Source organism: Phyllobates terribilis, unplaced genomic scaffold, assembly GCF_046119375.1.
Source record: "Phyllobates terribilis strain yellow unplaced genomic scaffold, ASM4611937v1 Scaffold_4__5_contigs__length_816908805, whole genome shotgun sequence".
Lineage (NCBI taxonomy): Eukaryota > Metazoa > Chordata > Amphibia > Anura > Dendrobatidae > Phyllobates > Phyllobates terribilis.
Genome location: NW_027362764.1, coordinates 592393185 through 592410439, shown reverse-complemented (window position 1 = coordinate 592410439; position 17255 = coordinate 592393185).

Sequence of the window (17255 nt, the reverse complement as noted above, 5' to 3'; positions counted from 1 at the left end):
TAGAGACGATGGTACAGGAGTATCTCCAAGTAAACATTGAAGCCACGACTGTGTCACTGGACCCTTGCTCTTTTTGGGCTTCCAATCTGGATAAATGGCCGGAGCTAGCCACTTACGCCTTGGAGATCTTGTCATGCCCCGCAGCCAGCGTTCTGTCTGAACGTGTGTTCAGCGCTGCTGGTGGTGTGCTGACAGATAAGCGCACGCGGCTCTCCACTGATAATGTAGACAGACTCACGTTCATAAAGATGAACAAATCATGGATCCGAAACGACTTTTCTACCCCTGTGTTATCCTGGGGAGAGTAAAAGCTTGATGATTGGTTAAAATCACCCTACCAACCGTTTTAAGCTTTCAAATTACTAATCATGTTTATCTGTATCTTGACTGGAAAATAATTTGGGCTTTGTAGCAGTGTGCAGCACTGATCCTATTAGGCCATCTATAATAAGCTTCACCAGATTTAAAATTAAAAATAATTTTTAGCTGCATCTAGCCCGGAAAATAATTTTGGGGCTCCGAGATGCGCAAGACACATAAGTGCCTTCTTGCTGCACTACCTGCAGCATGACCCTCATATTGTCAGAATTCGAAGTAATCATGACTACTGGGTTGCCACACTCTTAGATCCCCCAAACTTTTCGATCAACCTTTTCATTTTAATAAAGACCAAAAAAATGGTCATTTTTGAAATTATAAGCATTAGCAGGTTGTTAGAAACTGAAATCAAACAGTTTTCAACTCAAAACTTTATTCTAGGTGATGTTACATTTTCACATAGGACCCCTTGTTCGAAAGGAGCTTCTGAACTCTCTCGTCCATTGAATTTGTCAGGTTTTGGATGGTTTCTGCTTCAATTGTTTTGCATGAGGACAGAATACCCTCCCAGAGCTGTTGCTTAGATGTGAACTGCCTCCCGCCATCATAGACACTCCTTTTAATGATGCTCCAAAGGTTCTGAATGGGGTAGAGGTCAGGGGAGCATGGGGGTCACACCATAAGTTTGTCCCCTTTTATGCCCATATCAGCCAGAGATGCAGATGTTTTATGTGCAGCATGAGATGGTGCATTATCATGCAGAAAAATGATCTTGCTGTGAAATACATCGTTCTTCTTCTTGAACCATGGCAGGAAGTGCTGTTTGAGAAAATCCACATACATTATGGAGTTCATCTTTAGCGCCTTCAGGGATCCTAAAGGGGCCGACAATCTCTCTCCCCATGATTCCAGCCCAAAACATTACTCCACCTCCTCCTTGTTGGCGCTGTAGCCGTGTTTGCGTGGGGTGTCCATCAACCAGCCATCCTCCACTCCATCCATCTGGACCATCGAGCGCTGCACGGCACTCATCCGTGAACAAAACAGTTTTGAAATCAGTCTTCATGTAATGTTTGGCCCACTGGAGCCGTTTCTGCTTGTGTGAAGTGGATAGAGGAGGTCGACAGGATGGCGTATGCACAGCTGCAAACCTCTGAAGGACCCTGCATCTTGTTGTTCGGGGGACGTTGGTGGCACAAGCAGCTTCAAAAACTTGTCTGCTGCTATGACAAGGCTTTTTTGCCGCTGCTCTTTCAACCTGACGTAATTGCCTGTAGGAAAGAGTCCTCAATTTGCCCTTATCAGCACGCACACGTGTGTACTGTGAATCAGCTACATACTTCTTGATTGCCAAGACACTTCATCCTGATCATCGCACAATGTTGATTGTAGTCATGCCTTGACCTAAACACTCCACAATTTGTTGCTTCTCAGCAGCCGACACATCCTTTTTCTTTCCCATTTTGGCAGAAAATGTAGGCTGCTTAATAATGTGAGAGAGCCTTCTTAAGTAGTCTTGCCTTTCATTGGACACACCTGCCAAACTAATTAGCACAGGTGTCTGCAATTGCTTACAGTGATATAAAGAGCCCTGACACACATCACCATCAATGAGTTTAACTGACAAACAAACAAATTCTTCCCTTATCACTCCTAAACACTTTTTGCATAATAATTTGGAACGCAGTGTACATGTGCTTTTCCACAAAACACCAGTGGTTCACGTAGTGAATCTTACAGTTCTAACTTGCCAACCGTGGTCTGTATGGAATTGTTCAATAAAGGGCCCAAAATTAAGATAACATAGATGGGAGAGGTCTCTATGAATAGGAATTCCTAAGTATTTGATACCCTGTGAGGGCCAGGCAAAGGTAAAGTTGGACTGGATGGAATCCTATATGGATTTGGGGAGGGAGACATCGATGGCCTCAGACTTCGCTGCATTGATTTTAAAATTTTACCATGTAACAAAGTGATCTATTTCAGCCATAACAGCAGGGATGGATATATGTGATTGAGTGATATATACTAGGACATCATCAGCAAATAGAGAGCACTTGTACTCGATGCCTCCCACCTCAATCCACCTAATATTGGGGTTATGGCGAATTGATGAGAGCAGGTGCTCCGTCACTAGGATGTATAAGAGAGGGGACAGAGGACATCCCTGCCTTGTCCCATTGGTGATTGTGAAAGGTGATGAAAATGTTCTGACGCACCCCCTGGGCCTTGGGACACCCGGAGCCGGACCCTTTTTGGTGGATGCTGGTGGTTGTAGTCTTCGTGGCGGCGACCCGGTTCCGTGGCTCAGGGCGGTCAAACCAGTGGCGGAACTATTTATGTGGTTTTGATGTTTAAATGTCCGACTACGCCACCTGTGGATTGCGGTCAGAGTGAACCGCCGCTACAGGGCAGACCGCTGAGGCTGGTGTTGTGGGTGCAGCAGAGCGTAGCATAACTCCCCACGGGAGGAGTATAGCCTCAGGGCAGTGTATGCGGAGGATGGGGGTGATGGTGCAGAGCAGCAGCAGTAACGACACGGAGTCAGTGATGCAGTCCAGGGCCTTTACTCACAGTTCTTATTATCCAGACCACGTCTGCAGGTAACGGCTGCCCACGTCGTACTGTGCTCACCAGGTGAGGGGCTCAGACAACTCCCAGATAACTTTGGAGCACTTCACAGGACCCCCTTTGTGTGTCCTTTGTCTGGCCTTTCTTACCAACACTTCTGTCCGGCTGCCTCGGGCCTCCTCTTGGTAAACTTGGCGCCAGTTTCCCTGACCCTATGTGGTGCCTTCCTAGCGGGTGTAGCGAGGGGCTGCGCCACATAAAATGTCAGAGCCTCCGGTTTCTAGCTGAGGGTCGTTTCCTGCCTCCACTAGTTCGGGGACCGGTCTCCCCCTTTGGCTTGACCCCTCCACGCAGGTGGATTCGGGCGTGCGGTGGCGACTCGCCCGTCCGCACCCCTGGGATCCCTTCATTCCTCGTTCCTGGAGCCTTCTCCGCTCCTCTTCCTTCCTTCTCCCTCTTCCAGGCCTGGGCCTCTGTTACTAGGCCCGCCTCCGGAGCAGAGCTCATGCAGAGCCCCTGCTCCCTGCCACTTCTGCTCAGACTTCTCTGCACTGAACTAAGATGGTGCCCACCTTTTATACTCCCTTCTCAATGCACCCAGGAACTGCTTCCTCCCTGCTCCTGCACTACAGGGTTCCCATTCCTCAGTGTTGCCTCCCCCCACTCCAGCCAGGGACAGGGACTGTCGTGCCCATCTCAGGGGCATATTGGTCGCCCTGCCCCACGGCAATGTGGTGTAATGCATGCAGGTGTCGGGTCCTGATCCACACTCCATCCTTACCTGAGAGTGAGATATCACACCTCTGGGTGAGGTGCAATACGTCTGTAGCAACCGAGCCCTCAGGGTGCTACAGTTCCATTTATCTTCAGCCTAGGTGACGTATTGCGATACAGGGCCGTGATTTTGGCTATAAAAGGGTCCCCTAGACCCCTACCCCAAGCTTTTTAAGAGAATCATATATGGCGTGCCAGGAGACTCTATGGTATGCTTTCTCAGCATCCAACGAGAATATCTAATTACAAATTTTTAACTGCATCTAGCAGTTAAAAGCTGACAAACTGCTCAGAAGACATAACTAACACATGGAAAAGTGACAAGAACATATAGTCATGCGAAAAGAAAAGAGGTGGAGGAGTAAAAGGAGGGGGAGACACAGATATAGGCATGTCATGCCCTTCTAAAACCAAAAAAGTGTGAAGCCGACACGGCCAGTCCGTTCCTGCCCGTGCCACCTCCGTGTCGCCGGGTTTGTGCCAGAGCCGCGGTGGACCCTGACGGCCAGCCCCCCTCTCCCAATACTGGTGCCTGTCCGCTGGTGGGTCGAGCCCCCCCGCGGTGGGGGGGGGAGTAACATCTGCAGAAGAAAGACCATCTTCCAGCCAAACTAAGATGTCGACTTCTTTTCGTGGACAATGTGATACGATCCCTTTCTTACGGACACGCCCATCGCTACAAATTCCAGATGAGGCACAAAAACAGCAGGTGCTTCAACGGATATCAAGTGCTCCTTCAAGTCGGCTCTCCTCCACCTCAACTTCAACATAACAAATACTCCAGTCCTCAGAGGTGTCACCCCAATCGCACTTGCTTCCTCACAGCTCCCAAGTCTCCAGCTGCCCGTCTGAGTATAGGGTAGAACAGATGGTTGAGTCTGCACAGCTGTTTACTCATACTATAGCCTGGGAAATGGAGGTCTGCTCCAGAGCTTCTGTTAATCCAGACGAGGAAATGATCTGCACTGATGCCCAGAATCTTTATAAGTCGGATCCAGGACCAGATGAAGAAGGTTCTGAGCATAATGTAGACCCTCGTTCCCAAACTGTAACTCCTGTTGGAGGAGACAATGATGAAGACGATGATGAGACTCAAATACCTAATTGGAGCGACAACTTGACTTTTCGGTCAGGGTTGGAAGAGGTTGGCTCTGAGGACGACGGGTGTGAGAACACACAGGGTGACGATGACGAGGTTGGAGATCCCACTTACTGTCAACCCACAGTTAGCTAGTCGATGAGGTCAGCAGAGGAGGTCGAGGAGGATGTGACTAGCCCAGGGGCTGGGGATGACTCGGCATCCGGGCCTTTGCCTTGCCTTGGGGATGTCGCGGTGGTCGGCTCCCTGGCCCGTACCCTGGGGTCACTCTTTAAAAGGGTGGATAATTGTTAATTTTATAAGACTTTGTGACGCCACCTGTGGTATCTGGTGAGAAGCACCAGCGCTGCAGCAGTCCACTGAGGCCTGTGATAAGGCAGCTCGATGGCATAGCTCCCCACAGGTGGAGCTAGGTCTCAGGGCAGCGTATGCAGGGGGAATGCAGGACAAGCAAGACCCAGCTGGGTCAGAGCAAGAACGGGAACGGACACGGTAGTCACTTCAGTACCTTTTACTGGTGGAAATTCAGGCACATCCCGGAGCACTGTAGGGTGAAGGGTGCATATCTGGATCCTCCCCAATGAGCGGGTGTAGGGCCTCCTGTTTCTTGCCTCTGCGTAGTAAGTTTCTGACCTGCCTGGAGCTAGGCCTAATTTTGTCTCTGTCCTGCGCTGGCTGACCTTGTGGTAGGGCCTTCTCTTGGAGTTCACACTCCCAGTATGCGGGGCCTAAGCGTCTCCTGGCTCTGTTACGTATCAGCACCTTAGCGATCCTAGGACTTGTAGTTCTCCAGGGATTCCGGTTATGCCTTACTAGGTCATAGAGATGCCGGTAAGCTCGCATCCGGTGTCCGGTAAATGCTTCGGGGTGAGCTGGTTAAGCTCCTCTGCCCCTTATGTACTAAATCGCCACTCGCGTTCGGCCTACTCGGACCCTCACTAGGCTATACACACTAACGGCAGCTTACCGCGCTTCACCGATCTTATGGCGCCAGCACACCTTAAGCTCTAACTGGGCTCCCTGAATCTAGCTAGCAGGAGCCTAGTGCTCCACTGCTGAACTATTAACTGAGTTCTCTAGACTAGACTGAGCTCCACTGCAGACTGACCTCTCTTAGGCTTCTCTACTGCAGGAACTCTTCAGAGGAACTGAACTGCCTAGCTCCACCTTCCCTATTTATATCCCTAACGGGCTCCCTCTGCTGGTCTGAGGTGGAAGGTGGAGATGTGTGAATGTTTATGGGGGCCTCTTGTGGAGGGTTCCATCAATGCACTCTTCTAGGATCTGTGATGCCAAGAGCAGTGGGGCGTCACAGATGCTATTGACGATGAGGTTAGGTTGCGCCTTCCTGGACAGAGACGGAGTACTGGAAGCACGTCAACAACTGCATCCTCAACCACAACTCTGCCTCTGACCACAAGTCGTAGTGGCTCTTCAGGTCGCATGGGCTCTAAGCCTTGCATAGCCTGGGCACTTTTTCATATCGATAAGGATGACCCAACTCGTGTTATCTGTAATATTTGTCACCAAAAGCTAAGTAGAGGCCAAAAAATCCATAGTTTGAGTACTTCATGCATGTACCGTCACATGGATATGAAGCATAAGTTGCAGTGGGAAGCTCACTGTGCTACAATGCGGCCTAGCGGGCCGGGCCAACCACTGTCTGCCCCATCTTGTGCATCCACAGCCTCTTCATCCTCTGTGACTGGGGGGACAGCAGTCACACATGTTTTTGGACGCAGACCAGCCACCTCTTTACCCGCAACAGCCAGTGTGATTGGCAGGTCGTCAGTTCATTGGGAAGTAGAAACACCTGCTGGCGTTGAGCGCTCTCCGACATCGAGAGCACCACCTTTGGATCAAGGCAACCTAACATGTCTGCCTGCATCTTCCTCACAGACCGGCAGTTTGCCGGGGACACCCTACTCAAACCCGTCTAAGCACAACAGCCAGCCCTCGGTCCCTCAGATGTGGACAAGTAAAAGACCATTTCCTCCTAGCCATGAGAAAGCTAAGAGGTTGAATTTCACCATCTGCAAGCTCTTGGCTACAGAAATGCTGCCTTTCCGCCTGGTGGACACAGAGGATTTTCGAGACCTTATGTCCATTGCAGTGCCCCAGTACCAGATGCCCAGTCGGCCCTACTTTTCAAAGAAAGGTGTGCCTGCACTCCACCAGCATGTCACACACAACATCACCGCTTCTTTGAGAAACTCTGTGCGTGACAGGGTGCATTTCACCACAGACACTTGGACGAGTAGGCATGGACAGGGGCGTTACATGTCGCTGACTGGGCACTGGGTAACTATGGTGACAGCAGGACAAGGGGCTGCTGTCCAAGTCTTACCGTCCCCACGAGTTGTGCGTCAATCCTCTTTATCTCGAAGCTCCTCCACTGCTTCTGCCTCCTCAACCTCCTCTCGGTCCTCCACCTGCACCCAAAGCCTGTCTGGTAATGCCACCTGCTTTCTAACTGCACAGAAAGAATCCTGCACACCTCCTTACCATGCTGGCAGCAGGGCTCAACGGCATCAGTGTTTACTTTGAAATGTCTGGGAAATGTGAGTCACACAGCTGAGGAGTTGTGGTCAGCTCTGGAGACCCAGTTTCATGAATGGTTGTCTCCACTGGACCTGCAACCAGGGAAGGCCGTGTGCGACAATGCTGCAAACCTGGGTGCGGCCCTTCGCCGGGGCAATGTCACACATGTGCCTTGTATGGCTCACGTGTTGAACCTGGTTGTCCATCAATTTTTAGCCCACTATCCCGGACTAGATGGCCTTCTGCAGACGGCACGGTCGCTGTGTGCTCACTTCCGCCGATCGCATCCCGCAGCTCAACGACTTACATCTCTACAGAAGTCGTTGGGCCTGCCAGTTCACCGGCTGAAATGCGATGTGCCGACATGGTGGAATTCAACTCTGCACATGTTGCAGCGACTGTGGCAGCACCGACAAGCCCTGGTGCAATACATTCTGACGTATAGCCTGGGCCAACGAGATCCAGAGGTGGGGCAAATCACGCTGCAGGTGTGGTCTCAGATTAGGGACCTATGAAGTTGACGCGGCCCCTGGGCCGTGGAGTACCCGGAGTCGGGCCGGTAGACGCTGGGGGTTGTAGTCACTGTGGCGGTGACCCGGTCTGTGACCCAGGGCGGTCAATCCAAGGGTAATTTGTATATATGGGTTTTATAATGTCCGACTACGCCACCTCTGGAGTGCGACAAAAGGGGCTGCCGCTGCGGAACAGTCCTCTGAAGCTGGTGGTTTTGCAGCAATGGTATTATTACTCCCCACAGGAAGAGTGTAGCTTCAGGGCAGTGTGGGTGGATGATGGTGGTCGTAGTGCAGGAGTCAGTAATGAACACAGAGTCCGTGTGATGCAGTCCCAAGATCTTTACTCACAGTTGTTGCAGTCCAGATTACAGGTACCAGAGCAATCTCCCCCGTCGTGCTGTGCGTACTCAGTGAGGGGCTCAGTCCACCCCCAGATAGCTCTGGAGTACTTAGCAGGACCCCCTTCTGTGTGTAATTTCTCTGGCCTTCTCCCTGCACCTCACACCCAGTGACACTTCTATCCGATATCCTCGGGCCTTGGCGGGCGACGTGTGTTCCTCCACTGGGTCCTATGTGGCTACCTTCTTAGTGAGACTGGTGTGGACTTTGGCCTGCAGTACATGAAATGCTGCAGCCTCTGGTTTCTAGTTGAGCCTTGCTGTTTCTCCGCTAGTTGAGGGACCGGTTCCCCTTATCTGGCCTGACCCCTCTACCTCCTGGTAGCAGCGGGAGTACGGGTGGCCTTCATCACGGGACGTACCCCTAGGGTCCCTTCGGTTCCTGGAGCCTTCCTGCTCCCACTCCTCTCTTCTCTCCTTCAGTCCTGGGCCTCCCAGGCTCATGCAGAGCCTCTGCTCCTGTCACTTTTCCTCCTCTGACTGGCTTGCTCTTTCTTAGATGGCTTCCTATTTATATTCTCCCTGTCATGTGCTCCCCTAAGCTGCTCCCCTAAGAACCCACTACATAGGACCCTCCCGCCAGCTAGGGACCTAGGACTGTGCTCTCCCTTAGGAGTAATCTCGCCCTACCCCCACTGCGGGTATGTGTTGTATGCAGGTGTTAGGGTCCCGAGCCATACGCCTTCCTTACCTGAGGGTGAGATACCACACCTCTGGGTGAGATGCAGTAACTCTGTGGAGACTGAACCCTCAGGGGCGCCACACACCCTTCTGCACAGTTTTGAAATGGTGACGAAGATGTTTAGTGCTGACGACGATGCCATTATCAGCAAGACTATTCTGGTGATTTACATGCTGGAGCACACATTAAACAGAATTCAGAGTCAGGTGGTGGGACAAGAGGAGGTGGAGGAAGTAGAGGAGGAGTCGTATGCGGAAGGGATAACATCTCCAAGGTCCAGACGGTCGGCAGCACCAAGGCGGCAGGCATGTGAGGGTGGGGAAGAGGTATTAACCAGGGCGCATGGTAGCAGCCAAACTGTTGAGGAAGGTGCAGGAGTCGAGGAAGAAGTGGAGGACGAACTGGCGATGGGCATGGAAGACTCATCAGATGAGGGAGACCTTGATCACATTTCTGTTGTGCGAGGTTGGGGGGAGAGGGCAGAGGAAGGAAGCATGATTCTTACCTCGCTACCAACACAACAAGGACTTGGTCCTCCTGGATGTGCAAGACACATGAGTGCCTTCTTGCTGCACTACCTTCAACATGACCCTCGGATTGTCAGAATTCGAAGTAATCCCGACTACTGGGTTGCCACACTCTTAGATCCCCGGTACAAAAGTAAATTTGCCGAAATAATTCCTGCCATAAAAAGTGATTTACGCATGCAGGAGTATCTGCAGACACTGTTGCAGAATCTTACATGTGCTTTTCCACAAAACACCAGTGGTGCACGAAGTGAATCTCACAGTTCTAACTTGCCAACCGTCGGACTGTCGAGTCTTCATCACTCAAACCGTAACAGTAACACAGTATCTGCTGGTTACAGCAAATTTGTGGAATCGTTTCACCACTTTTTTAGACAATCCTTTGCAAGGCCACAGGAGACAAGAAGTCTGACAAATAGTCAACGCCTAGAGTGGATGGTACAGGAGTATCTCCAAGTGAACATCGAAGCCATGACTGTGTCTCTGGACCCTTGCTCATTTTGGGATTCCAATCTGGAAAAATGGCCGGAGCTCGCCACTCATGCCTTGAAGATCTTGTCATGCCCTGCAGCCAGCGTTCTCTCTGAACGTGTGTTCAGCGCTGCTGGTGGTGTGCTGACAGATAAGCGCACGCGGCTGTCCACTGAGATTGTAGACAGACTCACGTTCATAAAGATGAACAAATCATGGATTCGCAAGGACTTTTCTACCCCTGTGTCATCCTGGGGAGACTATAAGCTTGAGGATTTCGTAAAATCACCTCACCAACCGTTTTAAGCAACTGTGGGGCAATTGATGCCACTTAACCCTAGAACGCATGACCATAAAAATCTACACTTTCACATACCTGGGACCTTTTAGGTTCGTGTGCAAATAACATGGAATAACTCAAATTCAAATGACAAACAACTATATACATGAAGAATACCTAGAGTTTCAAAATTCTAACTAAAGCAATCTTGCAGAAAATAGAAAACAATCAACAGGGCGGGCCTGCGAGGCCCCAGGTATACGTTCTAGGGTTAAGTGTTGTCGGTGCCACAATTTTGTGAAAAATGGAGACTCTTTTTGGAGTCCCCTTGCTGTGTCTTACGTGACGTTGGCATCGTCAATTCCTGGTGAGTTGGGTCGCCCCCCCCCCTTTTAACTGTAAAAAACTACATACACTATGGCTTGGGGTAACACAGATGGTTAAGTATGAAGAGCTGTTTACTCAGAGGTCTGCTCCAAAGCTTCAGTGTCTGCTAGTCAGCGTAGAATTTTTAACTGCATCTAGCCTAGACAATACTTTGGGCGTAGTAGACCAGCTCCGAAGCAAGCTGCACCGCCTGTGTATCTAATAAGAATTTTTAAATGCATATAGCCTAGGCAGACTGTGGGGACCCCCAACCAAACCCAGACGCTCAGCCCCCCTACCGCCCCCCTTTCCTTGACAATACAATAATGTAACTCTTACAACTGGATGGGTGAGGATCGGTCACAGCTTTATTAACTCTTTATACTCATTCCATTAGAAAGGCATTTTATTTCTAAAATAATTCAGCTTGTTGCAGCATGCCCTCGGTCTCCACTCCGGCAAGTTGGCCAACAAGTGTAACTCTCCAACATGTCCTTTCTATTTCCAGGCCACGGAGGATCCTGCGTTCTCGTATGCAGGACTCTGACCCCCACCCAACACTCTTAACGCTTGTTCCACTCCGTCCTGGAGTCCTGACAGGAATATGTCCAGTCCAATATCCATTAAGTGAACACCGTCGGGCCGTATGAGGCCTGCTTTATCTCCTTCCAGTTGTCGGTGTCGAATCACTACACCGCCTCTGAATCTTCTAAATTTTGCCATCCGAATATTTATTACCCGCCTTGTCCGTTCGATGGCCGTGATGTCTCGCGCATCTTTGCCATACCGCTATCGGCACAATCTCTGACCATACTATAGCTAGTTTTGTGAAAAATTCTCTGAAGCGCTCAGTGTCTAGTTTCATTATTGCCATTAGTTATGCGCTCTTGTGATGACCTAGGTTGTTTTCCCCAGCCTGTATAACTAAGATGACCAGACCTCTTGCCTCTCTCCCTATCTTGATTACCTCCATTAGTACCTGTGGCCATAGCAGGCCTCTAATACCTCTCCAGTTGAAATATGTGTTATGAAACTCTAATTTCCTGGGCGGACTTTCGCCCTTTTTTCTGCCCAATATACATACGAGTGGCCTATCACCCACACTGTTGGCTTAGTGTCATCTAAAAGAAACAAACCACGTTAGGATAACAAGTCCGGTCTTACGTATCTCGCCAAACACGTGGATCACCATCTCCCTATCCTCTGAACTTCCGTTTCTGACAGTCCTGCTCTTGCTGCTTCCGTGGCCGCGCCTGTGTGGAATGAGTGTGTCCCGTAATCTTTGGGGTGGTTCCCTGCCGATGTAATGCATTTATTAAATATAGCTTGGAACTGGTATCTTGATAATGGCGTTCCATCAATGTGTGATAGGAAGAAATTACTTTGTGATCTGATGGTTAGATATGTTTTTACTATTGTTACCCGACTCAGTGTACCGTTTCTGGGTTGTAGAAGTACCCAAGTGCCCCTGCCCGCTGGAACCGTTTTCGATTGGCGTATGAGTAGACGTATTGCATTATTGGCTATGACTAAGTCATGGTGTAATAAGCCTCCACTGGTGGTAATTTTGGATTCAGGGACTAATTCGCTTATGCATAGTGCCCCGAAGAAGGCGATCACAAATGCAGTAGACAGTAGTGTTGCTTCAAATTGTGAGTGTCATGTTAATGGTGTTAGGGATATGATGTGAGAAATCAGTTTTAGTGACATGGGACATCTACACTCCTGACTTGGCTGACCCCTTTTCCACCCTTTTATGGATTGTCTGATGATGAATCTTTGTCACATCTCCCCAATTCAGTAGTTGGAAGTGAAATGCTACTCCGGTCAGACACCGATGTGCTGACGCCCCTGATATGCCCCTCATCATTAGCTGGTGGAGAAATTCTATGATGACTTGTGATCTGGCTTGTTCACATTGGTCAACCCGTCTGCCTGCTACTAGTCGTGTCCACTCTTCCCATGCCTTACCGTATGCTTGCCACGTCGACGGGGCAACTGACGCTCTGATTAATGGCATCAACTATTCGCCACTAGATCCCATAGGGAGGGTGGGCAACTGCTGCCCGATGGGTGGGCATTGGGGAAGAGCTCTGTGAAAATCTGTCAATTGAATTGTTATAAAGCGTTAGCAGCAGCTTTACACCCCTCAGCATAGTGGCTAGCGCGGACCCATACATTGTGTTTTAGGCACAGGAATGCCAGCCGGTGTAGTAGGCCTAGCACTGGGAGAGACGATGATGCCATCTTATTAATGCAATGCGCTAGACAGGTGTTTTTTGTTATGAAGTGTATATTTTTGTTAGCCAGGCGCGCGCCCCATATTTCTATTGCTACCACTATTGGGAAGAAAAATTATTTTCAGGGCTAGATGCAGCTAAAAATTATTATTAATTTCAAAGCTGGTGGAGCTGGGTATAGATGGCCTAATACAAAAGTGTACCACACACTGCTACAAGCCGAAATATTTTTCCAGAGCAAGATGCAGAAAAAAATTATATTGAATTTGCAACCTGATGGAGGTCAATATAGATGGACTAATAGATCAAGTCCCACACACTGCTAGAAGCCCAAATATTTTTTCAGAGCTAGATGCCGAAAAAAATTATATTGAATTTGCAACCTGATGGAGGTCAGTATAGATGGACTAATAGAACAAGTCCCACACACTGCTAGAAGCCCAAATATTTTTTCAGAGCTAGATGCCGATAAAAATTATTTTTAAATTGCAACCTGGTGGAGGTTAGTATAGATGGACTAATAGAACAAGTCCCACACACAGCTAGAAGCCGAAATATTTTTTCAGAGCTAGATGCAGAAAAATATTATATTGAATTTGCAACCTGGTGGAGGTTAGTATAGATGGACTAATAGAATGCTGCTATGCCCAAAAGGTTTTACTTCACTAGGCGCAGATAAAAAATTGGTATTCTATACTCAGGTGGTGTAGCTTGCAACACAAATAGGCTACTCCACTGACTAACACACTCTGCAATAGGCCAAAAAGGATTTGCTTTGCTAGATTTAGCCAAATGCTGTGAAAAAAACTTGCACAGCACTGGCACAGACCTGCCTGGCAAGAACTGATAGGAACTGTTGTAACTTAGTCCTGAAAAGGACTGCAATTACAATTAGTCTTTACTCACAACCTATCTATTTAAGAGCACAGACCTGCCTGATAAAAGTCGTAGGAAATGATGTAACCTAGTCCTTAAAAGGACTGCAATCACAACTCTTCCCTACTCCCAAGCTATCTGTAGATTTGTGCGAAAATTGGCTTGAAATTAACAAGGTATAGCGCACACAGCAACAGCGGTGCCGTCTAACACGCAGCTGCAGCAGTGAGAAAATGGTGGCGACGGGAAAATGGCTGGGTCTTATAGGGCAAGGATATGTGACATACACTGCCAATGACACATGCCCTTGCTTTTGTGAAAAAAAGCACTTCGCTCCGTGTGTGCGCTGCTGATAGGCTGACAGATTGCACCTCCCCACTGTAAATACGGGAAAGAGAAAAAAAAATGGAGATCTTCATTATTCCTGCAGAGATCCTTCCCCTACCCCTCCCCCCGCCCCGCTGTACACTCAAACTGCGTATTAACATTAATTTTCAGCATTACTGAGAAAAAATCCAGCTATGATTTTGGTGCACTTACAGTTATTGAACATAACCTCGAACAGCCGAATTTTTTTCAAATCGTTCGTGTTCGCCGAACGGCTCGAACACCGCCCAAAGCAGCATGAATTTGAGATTGGCGAACAGTTCGAGTCGAACACCACTCATCTCTATTGTGGAGTACCAGCTGCAACAATGCCGTCGATATTCAGGTCAGACTCCGCACATAAGACCTCAGGAGTGGACCTGGATGTCTGACGTAGGTACCATCCTGACAAACTTTGAGGAGTCCACCAAGATGGTGAGTGGCGATGACGCCATCATTAGCGTCAGCATCCCACTTGTCTGTCTTTTGCAACGCTTTCTGCAGAGAATTAAAGAGGAGGCATTGCAGCCAGAGTATGATGAGAAGGATCAAGAAGCCGTAGCGGGTGATTACACACAGCCCAGCCTCATCTCATCCCAACGTGCATTGGGGGACAATGAGGGAGAGGAGGAGGAGGAGAAAGAACACGAGCTGGTATCATACGCTGTAGACGGTAGTACCTGTACAAGTATCATACCGTCGGTTCAGCGTGGGTGGCCTGAGGACAGGGGGGAGGAGGTGGAGGAGGAGGAGGAGAGCATGGTCAGATGTCATCTTGGTGAGGACCCGGAAGTCTTGCCCATTACCAGTCTGGCACGCATGGCTGACTTTATGTTACACTGCCCTAACCGTGACCCTCGCGTTGTCAAAATGTTGGGTAACAGTCATTACAGGTTGGTGACACTTTTAGACCCCTGCTACAAGGAGAACTTTCACTCTCTTATTCCTGAGGTGGAGAGGTCTACAAAAATGGGGCAGTACCAGAAGGCCCTTGCTGCAGAACTGTTAAAAAAATTCCCATCTGTACACGCTAGCGGCAGAGGTCACAGTTCGTTGCTCAACCAAGGCGTACAGGTGAAAGAGATGCAATTCCAATCCAGCAGAGGCAGGGGAACACTGTCAACGTTCTGGGACAGTTTTCTGAGACCCGCCCAGCTTACAGGCCCTGAAGCGCGGGGTACTCTCACAAGGAGTGGAAAGTTTCAAAAGATGGTGAGGGAGTACCTTGCCGACCGTACCAGCGTCCTCCGTGATTTCTCTGTGCCTTTTAATTATTGGGTATCCAAGCTGGACACTTGGAATGATCTTTCTCTGTACGCCTTTGAGGTCCTGGCCTGCCCTGCCGCTAGCGTGTTATAGGAGCGTGTTTTTAGTGCCACTGGGGGAATTATAACTGATAAGCACACTCGCCTGTCAACTGACAATGCTGACAAGCTGACCCTTATCAAAATGAACAAGGGCTGGATTGGGCCAGACTTCTCATCACCACCAAATGACAGCAGAGTAACATAAAGTCAAATCCACTGTGTTATTTCGGGAGGTGTATTCCCATGCACCGTTTTACACCCACACATGGGTATACGCTTCCTCATTTCGGCTGTTTTTTTGCTCTTCTCCTTATCCTCAGCCACCACCAGGGTGACCATGGTTCGTGTTGCCAGCATTGCGAGTTCCTCCGTCCTAATTTTTGGCAGCTTTTGCTTGGAAGGCATAGGCAAATACTATGGGAGACCCACTCCCCAATAATGGGAAGAATGTTTTTAATATGCTGTATTGCATGGCATTAAAACTGTCTTGTTAAACCACTCTGACCTCCACGTCTCTTCCAAGGGGCATTAAAACCATCTTGTTAAGCTACTGTGACCTCCATGTCTCTTCCAAGGAGCATTAAACCATCTTGTTAAGCTTCTGTGACCTCCACGTCTCTTCCAAGGGGCATTAAAACCGTCTTGCTAAACCACTCTGACCTCCACGTCTCTTCCAAGGGGCATTAAAACCGTCTTGTTAAGCTACTGTGACCTCCACGTCTCTTCCAAGGGGCATTAAAACCATCTTGTTAAACCACTTTGACCTCCACGTCTCTTCCACAGGGCATTAAAACCGTCTTGTTAAACCACTCTGAACTCCACGTCTCTTCCAAGGGGCATTAAAACCATCTTGTTAAGCTACTGTGACCTCCACGTCTCTTCCAAGGGGCATTAAAACCGTCTTGTGAAACCACTCTGAACTCCACGTCTCTTCCAAGGGGCATTAAAATATTGTTTTTAATTAACTCTAACCTCCACGACTCTTCCAATGGGCTTTGCATTTCCTCCTAATTTTAGTCAGCTTTTGCTTTTCAATGCATAGGTGAACAATAAGGGAGATCCACTCCCCAATAATGGGTAGAAGGTTTTTAGTACGCTGTAATCCACGTCTGTTTCAAGGGGCATTGCAGTTCCTTATAATTTTCACTGCTTAGGCCAACAGTGTACAGAAGACCCAGTTGCTATAAATGGAAAAAATGGTTTAGTTAAGGCCCTCTGACCTCCACGTCACTTCCAAGGGGCATTGGAGTGCCTCGAAATTTTTGGTAGGCATTGCACTCACTATATGCCCTATAACTGTGCAGCCGAACCACTCCTTTTGGTACAAAAACATATCCTACAAGACATGTGTGGTTGACTGGCCTGATATTGATGTGAATGGTCCCTGTTCCTCCAGCTCTTTCTCCTTTGCCACTACCTCATCCATCATTCATCACCTGAAGCTTTGTTTTAACGGGAGTCATAGAACTGGGATAGTAGCAGGAAAACATCCAGCAATCCTCGGAGGAGGTAGGATATTCGCCAAACCGCTGACCACCTCAGGCCTAGCCGCTACTACATACATGCGCTTGCATTCCAAGGAACAGAAAGCTAAGGAGATGGATGGCCTCATGATCATGAATAATTTACTCGTTGTGTAGGAGGCTGACCACTGCTGCTGTCTACCTTCTGAATTTTGTGTTGAAGCCTGATTGACCCAGGACCCGCAATCCTCTATGTCTGGAGGACGTGTTCCATCCCAGTGTCCAACTGTGTCCGGGCTTCCACAATATTAACCCAGTGTGAAGGCGACAGTGAGATGGACCATCCCTGGCCACATTCACATGTCCATGTGTTTGTGGTTAGGCTGTCCTTCCCACTAAATGCACTGGGGAGGGCACAGGTAATGTTTTGGTATGTGCACTTGTGTATAAGGCGCACCAGG